The following is an 11,785-nucleotide window of genomic DNA, read 5'->3' as shown; positions in this document are numbered from 1 at the left end:
TCCAACTTGGTTGCAGTAGACATTGGTGTAGATGCAGGTGAGCTATCCACCATACCAAATTTCTTCAATAAGTCATTCACATATTTGGTTTGGCTGATGAAAATACCATCACTTCTTTGACTAACTTAAAGGCCAAGGAAGTAACTCAATTCTCCCATCATGCTCATTTCATACTCACTCTGCATTAGCCTAGAGAATTTTTGACAAAGCTTTTCATTAGTAGATCCAAAAATGATATCATCCACATAGATTTGAACTAGGATCATATCTTCACCATGCTTCTTGTAGAAGAGAGTCTTATCAATAGTACCTCTTGTAAAACCATGTTTGAGTAGAAATACTGACAGTGTGTCATACCAGGCTCTAGGTGCCTGTTTCAGTCCATATAGAGCCTTGAGTAATTTGTAAACAAAGTTAGGGAATTCTGGATCTTCAAAGCCAGGTGGTTGTTGCACATAGACTTCTTCTTCTAGTTCACCATTAAGAAAAGCACTCTTGACATCCATTTGATACACCTTGAAATTTGAGTGTGCAGCAAATGCCAAAAAAATCTTATTGCTTCTAGTCTTGCAACAGGAGCAAAAGTCTCATTATAGTCAATTCCCTCTTCTTGTGAGTAGCCTTTAGCAACCAACCTTGCTTTGTTTCTAGTAACAATTCCATTTTCATCCATTTTGTTCTCGTACACCCACTTAGTTCCAATTATGCTTCTATTCTTTGGTGCATGAACTAATTTCCAGAATTTGTTTCTCTCAAACTGATTCAGCTCCTCCTGTATAGCACATATCAAATCAGGATCCAATAGGGCTTCTTCAGTTTTCTTGGGCTCTACTTGAGATAGAAAACATGCATGTAGGCATTCATTAGCAGTTGCACTTCTAGTTCTCACACCAGCTGAGGGATCACCAATAATGGCTTCTACAGTGTGACTCATATCCCACTTTCTAGTGTGTGTCGGTTGACTAGTGGCTTCATCATTTTCTTCAGTATTACCATGACTGTCATTTCCATTCTCTTTTTCTCCCCCTGAGTTTGTGCCATCAAATTCAGGTGTCTGAAGAGAGCTTTCATTCCCATGATTTTGTTCAGAGGTCTCTTCATTTGTCACTTATTGTGCCACAACTTCATCTTCCTCATCAGAATCACTATCAGTGGTTAGATTTTCAAATGCAAGGGCTTCAGCATCATTTACATCAAGGCATTCCAAGCCTGGATACTTGTCATCATCAAAAGTCAAATATGTGCTTTCCATAATTTTCTTTTGATCAATCACATAAACTTTGTAGGCTGTTCTTTCCAATGAATATCCCAGAAAATTGCTTCAAAAACTTTAGAGTCAAAATTTCCTACATATTCAGAGTTATATTTTAGAATATAACACTTGCTTCCAAACACATGTAGATGCTTCACTGTAGGCTTCCTGTTAGACATGATTGAGTAAGGTTATTTGCCACGAGCTTTGTTTATGAGATATCTGTTTTGAGTGTAGCATGCAGTATTAACAGCCTCTTCCTAGAAACTGGTTGGCAACTGAGTATCTTGTAGCAAGGTTCTAGCAGCTTCAACCAATGTTCTATTTTTCCTCTCAACTACTCCATTCTGTTGAGATGTTCTAGCTGCTGAAAATTCTTGAACAATACCTTTGCTTTTGCAGAATTCACTTAATGTTGAGTTTCTGAATTCTGTTCCATTATCACTCCTCAATCTTTTTACACTAACTTTTCCTTCAACTTGCTTCTCAATTTTCTTGATGTGCTCAATTATAATGTTTGGAGTTTCATCTTTAGAGTTCATGAACTCAACCCAAGTGTATCTTGAAAAATCATCAACCATGATAAGGGCATATTTGTTCCTTGAAATGGATAAGACATTACTGGCCCAAACAAGTCCATGTGAATAAGTTGCAGAGGTGCACTTATGGAATTCACATATTTTGACTTGTGACTTGTTCTTTTCATCTTTCCTTTCTGACAAGCTTCACAAACTTCCAGTTGAGCGAATTCCAGATTGGGCATGTTTCTCACAAGCTCCTTCTTGACTAAGGTGTTGATTGCTTTGAAATTCAGGTGAGATAGCTTCTTATGCCATAATTTTCTTTGCTCTTCTGATGCCTTGGTGTAGAAACAGCACACTCCATCCTTATTTGTTGAGTCTAAGTCTACAACAAACAAGCTTCCCTTTCTTACTCCTTTAAGAGCAATTTCACCAGTCTTTTTGCTAATAAAAGCACAATCTCCTTTGTTGAAAACAACTTGAAAACCTCTGTCTACAAATTGACTAACACTTAAGAGATTTACTTCTAGTCCAACAACTAGTGCTACATCTTTAATGACAACATTTCCGGAAACAATCTTGCCATATCCCATTGTGAATCCTTTACTGTTGTCTCTAAAGGTCACCAAAGGGCCAACCATCTCCTTAAATTGTGATAGCAGGGCCTTATCACCTATCATATGCCTGGAACATCCACTATCAATGATCCATACGACCTTCTTTCCTTTGCCCTGCACACAATGAGGATTAATTGTGTTTAGTTACCCAAGCCGTGTTGGGCACTTTCTTCTTGTTAACTGATTTTGCAGAAGTAGAATGAGAATTTTCAGATAAAATGAAATTCATAGACTGTTGAGCATTTTCCCTTTTAGATATAGAACCAACTTTTAATTCTATGAGATCAATTCTCAATTTGTGGCAACTCTTCATCACTTTCATGTTGCAGGGAATGCAGTCAAACTTGTCACAGAATTAATAGGGATCATTAGCCTTAGCTTCATTGTACTTGCAGACTCCTTCGGGTGGATTGCTAACAATCTTTTTATAAAGATGAGTTAGGTGATTCATTGATCCACAATTCTCACACCTCTTTCTAGGAGCATCTACAACATAAGCAAAATTATTGCTTTTGTTTATCCCAATCTTTCCATTTTTATTCTTCTTTTTCTTTTTGACCTGTTCAGCTTTAATCTCCTTCACAGGCTCCTTAGTTTCTTGATTGGCTTTTGGTGTTTCAACAGAGATGGAAGACTGAGTTGTCTCATCATTTATCTTTTCCTTGTCCTCATCAGCTATCTCCTGTTTGATGATCAACTCTTCTTCACTGAAGTTCACTTCACATGCCTTGAACAAAGGTGATTCAACTTTCTTCAAAATAATTAGAACATCTTCAGTTTCAGTTGATTTTCCTTTGTCACTTACAGTCTTCTTTTTATTGTTCAAACCCTCATAATCAAGACCAATGGCAATGTTTGCACATGGCTTGTTCTTTTCATGATATTGGCTAATCAAATCAGAAGTATTTTTAAAGGATTTCAGCTTCACTTCATTCTTCTCCAGCTTTTCTCTCAATACTGCTTCAATTTCACTTGCACACTTTAATTTGTTCTTTAAGTATGTATTTTCTTGCTTAGCAGTATCAAGCTCAACCAACAACAATTCAGTCTCTTGTTTTTCATTCTCAAGTTTTTCATTGATCTTTTTCAATCTGCTAACTTCCTCATTTGCAGCAACCATGCTTGTATGAATGTGGAACATTTCTGTGCTCATCTTTTCAACAGTTTCCTTATATTGACTCACATTTAAATCAATTGTGGTAAGAGTTGGTACCTGTGATTTAGATGATGAAGAGTCTCCTTGCTCCAAGGCCATGAGTGCATAGTTTCCAACTTCTTCATCTTCATCATTATCTGAATCATCCCAGCTCTTGCCCTCAGCAATATAAGCTTTCCCTTGTTGCTTCTTTAGAAGAGCATCATACATTGCTTCCAATTCAAGATAGGCTTTGTCTTTCTTTGCCTTCTTGGGTTTCCTACATTCTGTAGCAAAATGGCCCAACTCATCACAATTAAAGCACCTTATGTTTGATCTATCAACAGATCCAGTCTTGTAGCCATTTTTGCTGTCAGAAGTGTACTTCCCTTTTCCTTTCTAGCTGCTGTCTTTGTTGAATTACTGTCCTTTGCTCTTGAAAAATCTTGGTTTCTTCACTCTAATGTTAGAGAATATTCAAGCCAAGTAAGCCATTGATTTGTCTAGCTCATCAAGTTCATCAAGAGTGTAGAATTCATCTTCTTCATCCAATTCCAGTATGACTTGCTCTTTAGTGTCATTGGCTCTTTTCTCACTTGTAGAAACTTCTGGAGTTTGAGATCTTTGCTCATCATTGGAGGTCTGGCCATCATTCACAATTAGTGCACTTGAGCCATCCAGTACATATCCTTGACCAGCCCTTAATGATTTCTTTTGAATCATTTCAAGTTCATAAGTTTTCAAAACCCCATAAAGCACTTCCAGTGTGATTCTACTCAAATCCATTCCTTCTCTGATTGCAGAGATCTTTTGTTCCAAATGGTCAGGGAGAGTAAGAAAGAACTTTAAATTCACTTCTTCAACATCATAAAATTTATCATGAAGCTGCAAGTCATTTATCAGCTTATTAAACCTTTCAAACACATCAGTAATACCCTCATTTGGTTTAGCCATATAACCCTCATACTGAGAAATCAATATCCTTCTTTGATTTGACCTAACCTCCCTCAGTTTCTTCACAAAGTATTTCAATCTTTTCCCAGATCTGTTTAGCAGTGTCACAGTTGACAATGTTATTATACATTACATTGTTAAGTGACTCAATTAGTATCAGTTGCAAAGCACTGTCTAGGGAAACTTTCTCACTTTCAGGTTCAGTGTACTTAGAAGGATCCTTGGGAGCATAATGAGCTGGAATAACCATATCTCCATCTGTGGTTTCCTCAACTCTAACTACAGGAGTGAATGGCCCATTCTTGAGGATACTAATGTAAAGATGATTGGCCATTCTTATAAACAACAACATTTTCTTTTTTCATAAAGTGTAGTTGGCATTATCAAATGGAGGAATCTTGATACTACTAATTTTCTGTGTATTCATTTTTCCAAGATCTAATCTGTTTACTTTCAGATTTTGCTCTGATACCACTTGTTAGGTATGAATACAACACAGAAGGGAGGGGTGTATGTGTTTTGGCTTAAATGTTTGATTTTTGATCGACTTAGGCTTTAGCAGTTGGTTGTTATCAATGATTTAGTAGAATAGATGTAAAACATAAATAACTGTGCAAATATATAAAACAAAGATCTTCAAAACTTACTTAATTTTATATTAAAAATCAAGCAGTGTTTTGCTATAAAATCTCTAAGTTCTTGTTTTAGAACTTAGCTTCTTTCTTGAGAGAGAACACACAATTTTCTATCTAGATTGTTCTACTTAACTAGAGGACCAGTGTTAACTTTATAACTTAGTTAACTGTTGGTTTACACAGTGGATAATAAACATGCTATTAGCTTTTCTAAACTGTCACTTGTCATTTCTATTTATAGAAAAACAAATCTTCCATTTCTAGCTTAGCATATCTTTAGCATCCCGTGTTTACTTTAACCTCCTCTGTCAGTTAATTTTTGTCATTGATCTTGCACATCTCTCAAGCTGCTTTTTGTAGACTTGTCAATCCATCTATGTGAATTGTTTGTTGATCTACAACCTTGGATATTAAACTGTTCTCCAATTCTGTACTTAGAGAAGTTTCTTCACTTCGAGATCTCCAATTAAGTTGTAGAGAACTCGACATCTCAATAGGCATGTTGGCTTGTCGATATCTCTGAAACTTCATTGTTGCCTTGATTTATCGACAACTCTGAGTTCTCTAGTGAATTTTGGTTTATCGATAACTCAGAGTTCTCTAATGGACTTTGGCTTATCAATAACTCAGAGTTCTCTAATGAATGTATACTTGTCGATATCTCTGAGTTCTCGAATGGGTATCTGACTTATCGATATCTCCAATAGCATTTCCTGAGTTCTCGATAGAAAGTTCCTGAGTTCTCGATAGGCAATGTTAGATATATTTGATAATGTCATGGCTAATATGTTTTATGTTTAGCTTTCAGATCTTACGTGAATAGGATAAATCAGTACTTAACTGTTGATCAGTACTTATACTGGAAGTCAGGACTTAAGGATATCAGTACTTATATTATCAGGAGATAATCATTAGAAGATAGATATCAGAACTTAAGTGCTGAAGGACAATCAGATAAGGACAGTAGCTGATTAAAGGAAAGAAGATCGAGATAAACATAAGAAGAGATATGCATGAAGAAGGAATTCCGTGAAGAATGGAATACTTGGAAGAAAAGATATCTGATTGATATATTTTAGGAAGCAGAATTATATTCCATATCAATTAGCGATTATCTTGTAACTGTGTAGTATATAAACACAGACATAGGGTTTACACTATAAGTGTTATCATTATTAGAAAAGATTATTCATTGTAACCCTAGCAGCTCTCGTGATATTTGTTCATCACTGAGAGGTAACAGTTCCATACTGTAACAGAGTTTATTGTTTCAATAAAGTTTGTTTTCTGTTACTTAAGATCTTAAAGTTCGATTTGAGTATACTATACACTGTATTCACCCCCTCTACAGTGTGTGTGTGTGACCTAACAATTGGTATCAGAGCCTATCTGTTAACTTACATACAGTTAAAGATCCAAACACAATCATGTCGGACACAGAAACTCCAACTAAGCCTACCACAACTGAGGAACCACCAAAGACACAAATTCAGAGTCGGTATGAGACCATCAGAGTCCCCATACTGAGACCATCTGAATATCCCATATGGAAGGTAAGGATGACCATGTTCCTGGAAGTAACAGATCCAGAATACCTGGATAGAATCAAGGAAGGTCCTCACAAACCAACCAAACTCGCTGTTGCAGTTGCAGGTGAAGCAGCAATGACCGTACCAAAGGGGAAGAGTGATTATACTGCTGAGGACATAGCATCAATTGCTAAGGATGCTAAGGTACGACACTTACTGCATAGTGCCATTGATAATGTAATGTCAAACAGGGTAATCAACTGCAAGACTGCTAAGAAGATATGGGATGCTCTGGAAACAAGGTGTCAGGGAACTGACACAATTAAGAAGAACAGGAAGACAATACTCACTCAAGAGTATGAACACTTTGACTCAAAGACTAATGAGTCATTGAATGATTTATATGATAGATTTGTCAAACTTTTGAATGATTTGTCATTGGTTGATAAAGAGTATGATCTTGAAGATTCAAACCTTAAGTTCATGTTAGCTCTTCCTGAATGCTGGGATTTGAAGGCAACGACAATAAGAGACAACTACAATCTTGATGAAACAACTCTTGACGAAATCTATGGAATGCTCAAGACTCATGAGTTGGAGATGGAACAAAGAAGCAAGAGGAAAGGAGGAAAGGCGGGAAGCTATCCGTCAGCAAGAGCGAATCATATGACTCGCCATCTTGTTCGTCGAAGATAGGAAGAGGAAGATGACTTAATCTTGTCTTCTTCCTATTCTTCTTCATCCTCAGCTTTGTCAGGCTTCTTAGCTAGGACTAAAGCTGTTGATGTTAGGATTAGAAGCTTAGGGAAAATCTTGTATAAGTATTGATGTAATTTCCATTTCATAAATGTATTGACTTGATATATTAATAAAAATTGTTTTTACTTCAAGATTTTGTCTCTGAGTTATTTTATCTTGTGTTGATAAATCCTGATTGATATTCTGATGACCATTTAAATTTTGTTTTTAATTAAGTTCTGATTCATTTTCAGCACTTACTCATCTAAATTATCTTGGTCATTTTCATGTGATGTATATTCAGAATATCAATGATGCAGTGAAAAATAATTCAATCAGTGCTAACGGGTTAAATTTTGAATTAAAATTGTTTTCCTTGATAAATGGAACAGTTTTTTCCTTGAAACTCGGCAAATGGGTAAGTCATGATTACTATTTTCTCGAGCCCAGTAACTATCCGTTATTACTGCATGTCTGACAGGTGTCCAACGGTAATATTTTTTTGTATAAGTACAGCAGAGAGAAGATTTCTTTAATCTTTTTAATTTCTTCATCTTTTATCTCTCTTCTTACTTTTACTCTCCTTCACTTTACTTTTAATAGTGGTTTTTCATACAGACATTATCTCAAACACCTAACAGGCATACTTGAATCTCCATATTTTTTCACATGGCACCAAAGGATTTAATCATTGATGGAGCAAAGTTTGTTCCAAACAACTATGCTGCAATTCTTGATCATGCTGAAGCTCCATATGAATTGCACTTTGTGCAAGATCTTCTTGCACATAGTGAGGTTGGGTACGCCTTAACTCAGCCTGTATTATTTTCAAGTCAACAAGTTCTGAGGTTCTGGAGGACTGGAGTTTTTGATGATGGTGATAACCGTGGAACTCCCAGTATTATCTTCCAAGTGGGTGATTCTTCCTTTGTAGTCACTCCTGGTACAGTACGCAGGGCTTTACATCTTCCAGAGGATTGTACTTTCTCAGTTCCAGAGGACTCAGCCCTTCGGGAGTTAATGGCTGAATTGGGATATGAAAAGAGTCTGACGAAACTTGGACAGTTGAAACGGGCTAATATCAGAAGAGAATGGAGTTTCTTCTTTGATTGCATCACCAAAGCTTTTGGGAACAAATGTTCAAATTTTGATGCTATCCCAATTCTGAGTCAGCACATAGGGTATGCTATTATCCATCAAACTCATTTTGATTTTACAACTGGAATAATTGGTTTTATTGGGGATAGGATGACAGAGGATCGAGATATTGTTTATTTTGCTAGATTCTGTCAACTTATTTACACTTACTGTACTGATGAACCTCATTTAGTCAGCACTCAAACCCCACCTTTTAAGGTTGCAAAACGATACTTTAATGACCTGGTAAATGCTGATACTAAGAAGAAAGTGGTTAGACCATTACAGATTCCTAAGTCTGTAAAACAGATCCTGGTAAATGCTGATCCTGCTACTTACAAATCTGTTTACTCAAATGTTCAACCAACTCACCATAACCAAAATCCATCAACTTCAGTACCTACCTCTCATTCTACTCAACCTACCCTCAGAACTTATCTCAAATCCTATCTCTCCACTTCACAGACTGCTCAACCTTCTTCTTCAGCACCTACTGTGAAGCCTACATCCTCTAAGCCAAAGAGAACAAAGACTGTTCCTCAAACACTTCAAAAGAGGAGGAGAATTACTTTGAGAGATGAATCAGATTCTGAGGAACAGATTCCTTCTTCAGAACTTGTGGTGGTTGAAGCTGAGAAAGCAACTTCTCAGAAGGATTCTGAAATTGGGGTTCTAGGCTTCTCAAGAGGCTTAGACGTATGATAGTTCCTGAAACTCCCAAGGAATCCAAATCAACAAGGAAGTACAAGAAATAGAGGGCACAAAGGCCAGTTTCAGATGATGAGGAGGAAGCAGCTAAGGAAGGGGATCAGGAATCTCTGATCTCACAAGACAAGGAATTTGCTCCAGTCACTTCTTCTCCATCAACTCCATCTCAGGAAGCTGTATCTGACAAGGCTAACTCACCATCTGTGTCTCTTATTGATCCAGGAACAAGTGTTGAAATTGATATTCAGAACCTGGTTGTGCCTGCAATACTTTTCTTAGAAGCTCCAACAGCAAATAATCCTTCCACAACACCTGTTACTGATGTTGTTCAAACTCCAGAGTTATCAACAACACCTTCTCTGCATCAAGATGCTGATGATCAGATTTTAGGTGAGCATCAGGATATGGCTGTTGATCAGAACTTAGTATCAGATCAGCAATTAGAGGATGCTGAAGCCTCCATTGCTACTCACACTGTTGTCTTATCAGAAGATACTGATTCTTTAAGTTCTGATGCTGCAAATGTTGGAGATACTGGTGAAGCTACTACAACTGTAGATGTTGATGAAGCAGGTCCTTCAGGACATACTCCTCCACCGACTCTTCCTAAGTCTGAACTGGTAAAGGAGTTTGTTATCAGGGATGCACTAGTGCCTTGGAGTGAAACTCCTGCAGGTCAGGAGTGGACTAAGGAATGGAACTCAGTTTCATGTGTTCCAAATGCTTTACATCTTGCTGAGCACTTGACTAAAGCTGATGAAATGTTAAAATCTGATGATTTTAAAACCCAGCTTAGAGTCACTGCATTGAGTACTAAACATCTATAAGGTCTTCATTCCAATACTCATGCAGAGCTACACAAGATTCAGGAGAACTTTATCAAACAGGAACAAGTTTGGAAAATTGATAAGAAAAAGTTCTTTCAACCTACCATTCACAGGATTGCTTATATTGAGAAAACTCAAGAGAAACAACAAGCTCAGATTGATCGAATTCTGACAAATCAAGCTTCTCAGCAATCGCAACTTACTGAAATCCAGACCTCAGTGGAACTACTTATCTCTCTTTTATTACCTGCTGATGCCAAAAAGGGGGAGAAGGTAATTAAGTCCAAATGCAAAACCAACAAGACACTGCAAGGAAAGGATGATGGAAAAGATGACCAAGGAAACTCTGGAATGGGTAGTGGTCATAGTCAAGGTAGAAGGTTTACATCAAGACAAGCTAGTCACAGAACAAGTTCTGATACTGGGAAAAGAATAAGTTCTGCTGCTGGTAAAAGGATAAGTTCTGATGAACTTCTAGATCTTGATGAGGAAATGTCAAGACAGTTATTTCTTCAAGAAAATCCAGGGATGGACTTGGAAAGTTTAAAGAAAGAAGAAGCCAGACTTAAATCAGAGAAAGTCACATCTAAATCTGAAGCTTCTGGTAAAAAGTTACTTCCAAAACTTAAAGGCATTGTGATCAAAGAAAGGACACATACTGAAGCAACTTTGGCTAGATCACAACCACAGATAGATCCAAGATCCAAGGGTAAAGAAAAGGTTGGTGAACCTATCAAAGCTTATGTACCTCCTGAGGAAGAAGAAATTACTGATGGATCAGATGATCTTGCTCTGACTTCAAGAAAAGTTCTTAAAACAACCTCTGACATGGCTCAAGGTGTTCAGAGTCAAGAAATTGTAAGTTCTGATATTCAGAAGAAGCAAGTAACCTCTGACAGTGCTCAAGTTAACTTGATATCAGAAAATAGATCAAAGACACTCCTACCAAGATTCACTAAAGCAAAATAGACTAAATCTTTGAAGACTACTGCAAGTGGTTTTGAAGCAAGAGTAGTTACTTGAAAGGAAGCTAGAGATAAAACTGGATTGGGAAGTGCTGATGAAAGAAGAGTACACAACACTACCAATGATCCAACTTCCTTGAGTGAACCAGGTATTGGAGCAACTCCTGAGAGATTGAATCAACTGGAATCTGTACCGATGGTTTACCATACCTACTTGAAAGAATACATCATGTTGTATTTCATGACAGATGGTAGGGTTTATCATATAAGACAAAATGCCATTCCTTTGAAGTATTTTGAAGAATTAGAGCATGTACTTTTCTTACTTCAAGTGGATGACAGAATAACAGAGACTGCTGCAAACTACTTAAAAGAACAGATTCAGAGACAGAAAAGGCTTTATTCTGTTAAGTCTGACAGCAGATATGTTCCAAAGTACAGAGATCACAATGGTGATATTGTTGATATGAAGCCTAATACTGCACAGATCAGAACGTATCTTGGTATTAAGGGGCTTGAATTCAATCTTGAGTCTGACAAAGCTTATGTCATAAGACTAGATCAGGAGTTGAGAAAAGCAAAGATTAATGATCTCAGAGCTGCAATATTTCAAACTGGTGAAGATACTGCAGAGCTTAAAGGTGTTAAAAGGAGAATGATTGATGAACTAAGATATGCTGAGAAATGTTTGTTGAAGAACTATCTCAGAACAACTCCTAACATCAGAGAGATCAGAAAATGAAGAAGCCAAGTCGAAGATCTATAAC

Source organism: Apium graveolens, chromosome 10 (genome assembly GCF_009905375.1).
Source record: "Apium graveolens cultivar Ventura chromosome 10, ASM990537v1, whole genome shotgun sequence".
NCBI classification, from domain to species: Eukaryota; Viridiplantae; Streptophyta; class Magnoliopsida; order Apiales; family Apiaceae; genus Apium; species Apium graveolens.
Note: the sequence above shows the minus strand (reverse complement) of the source record.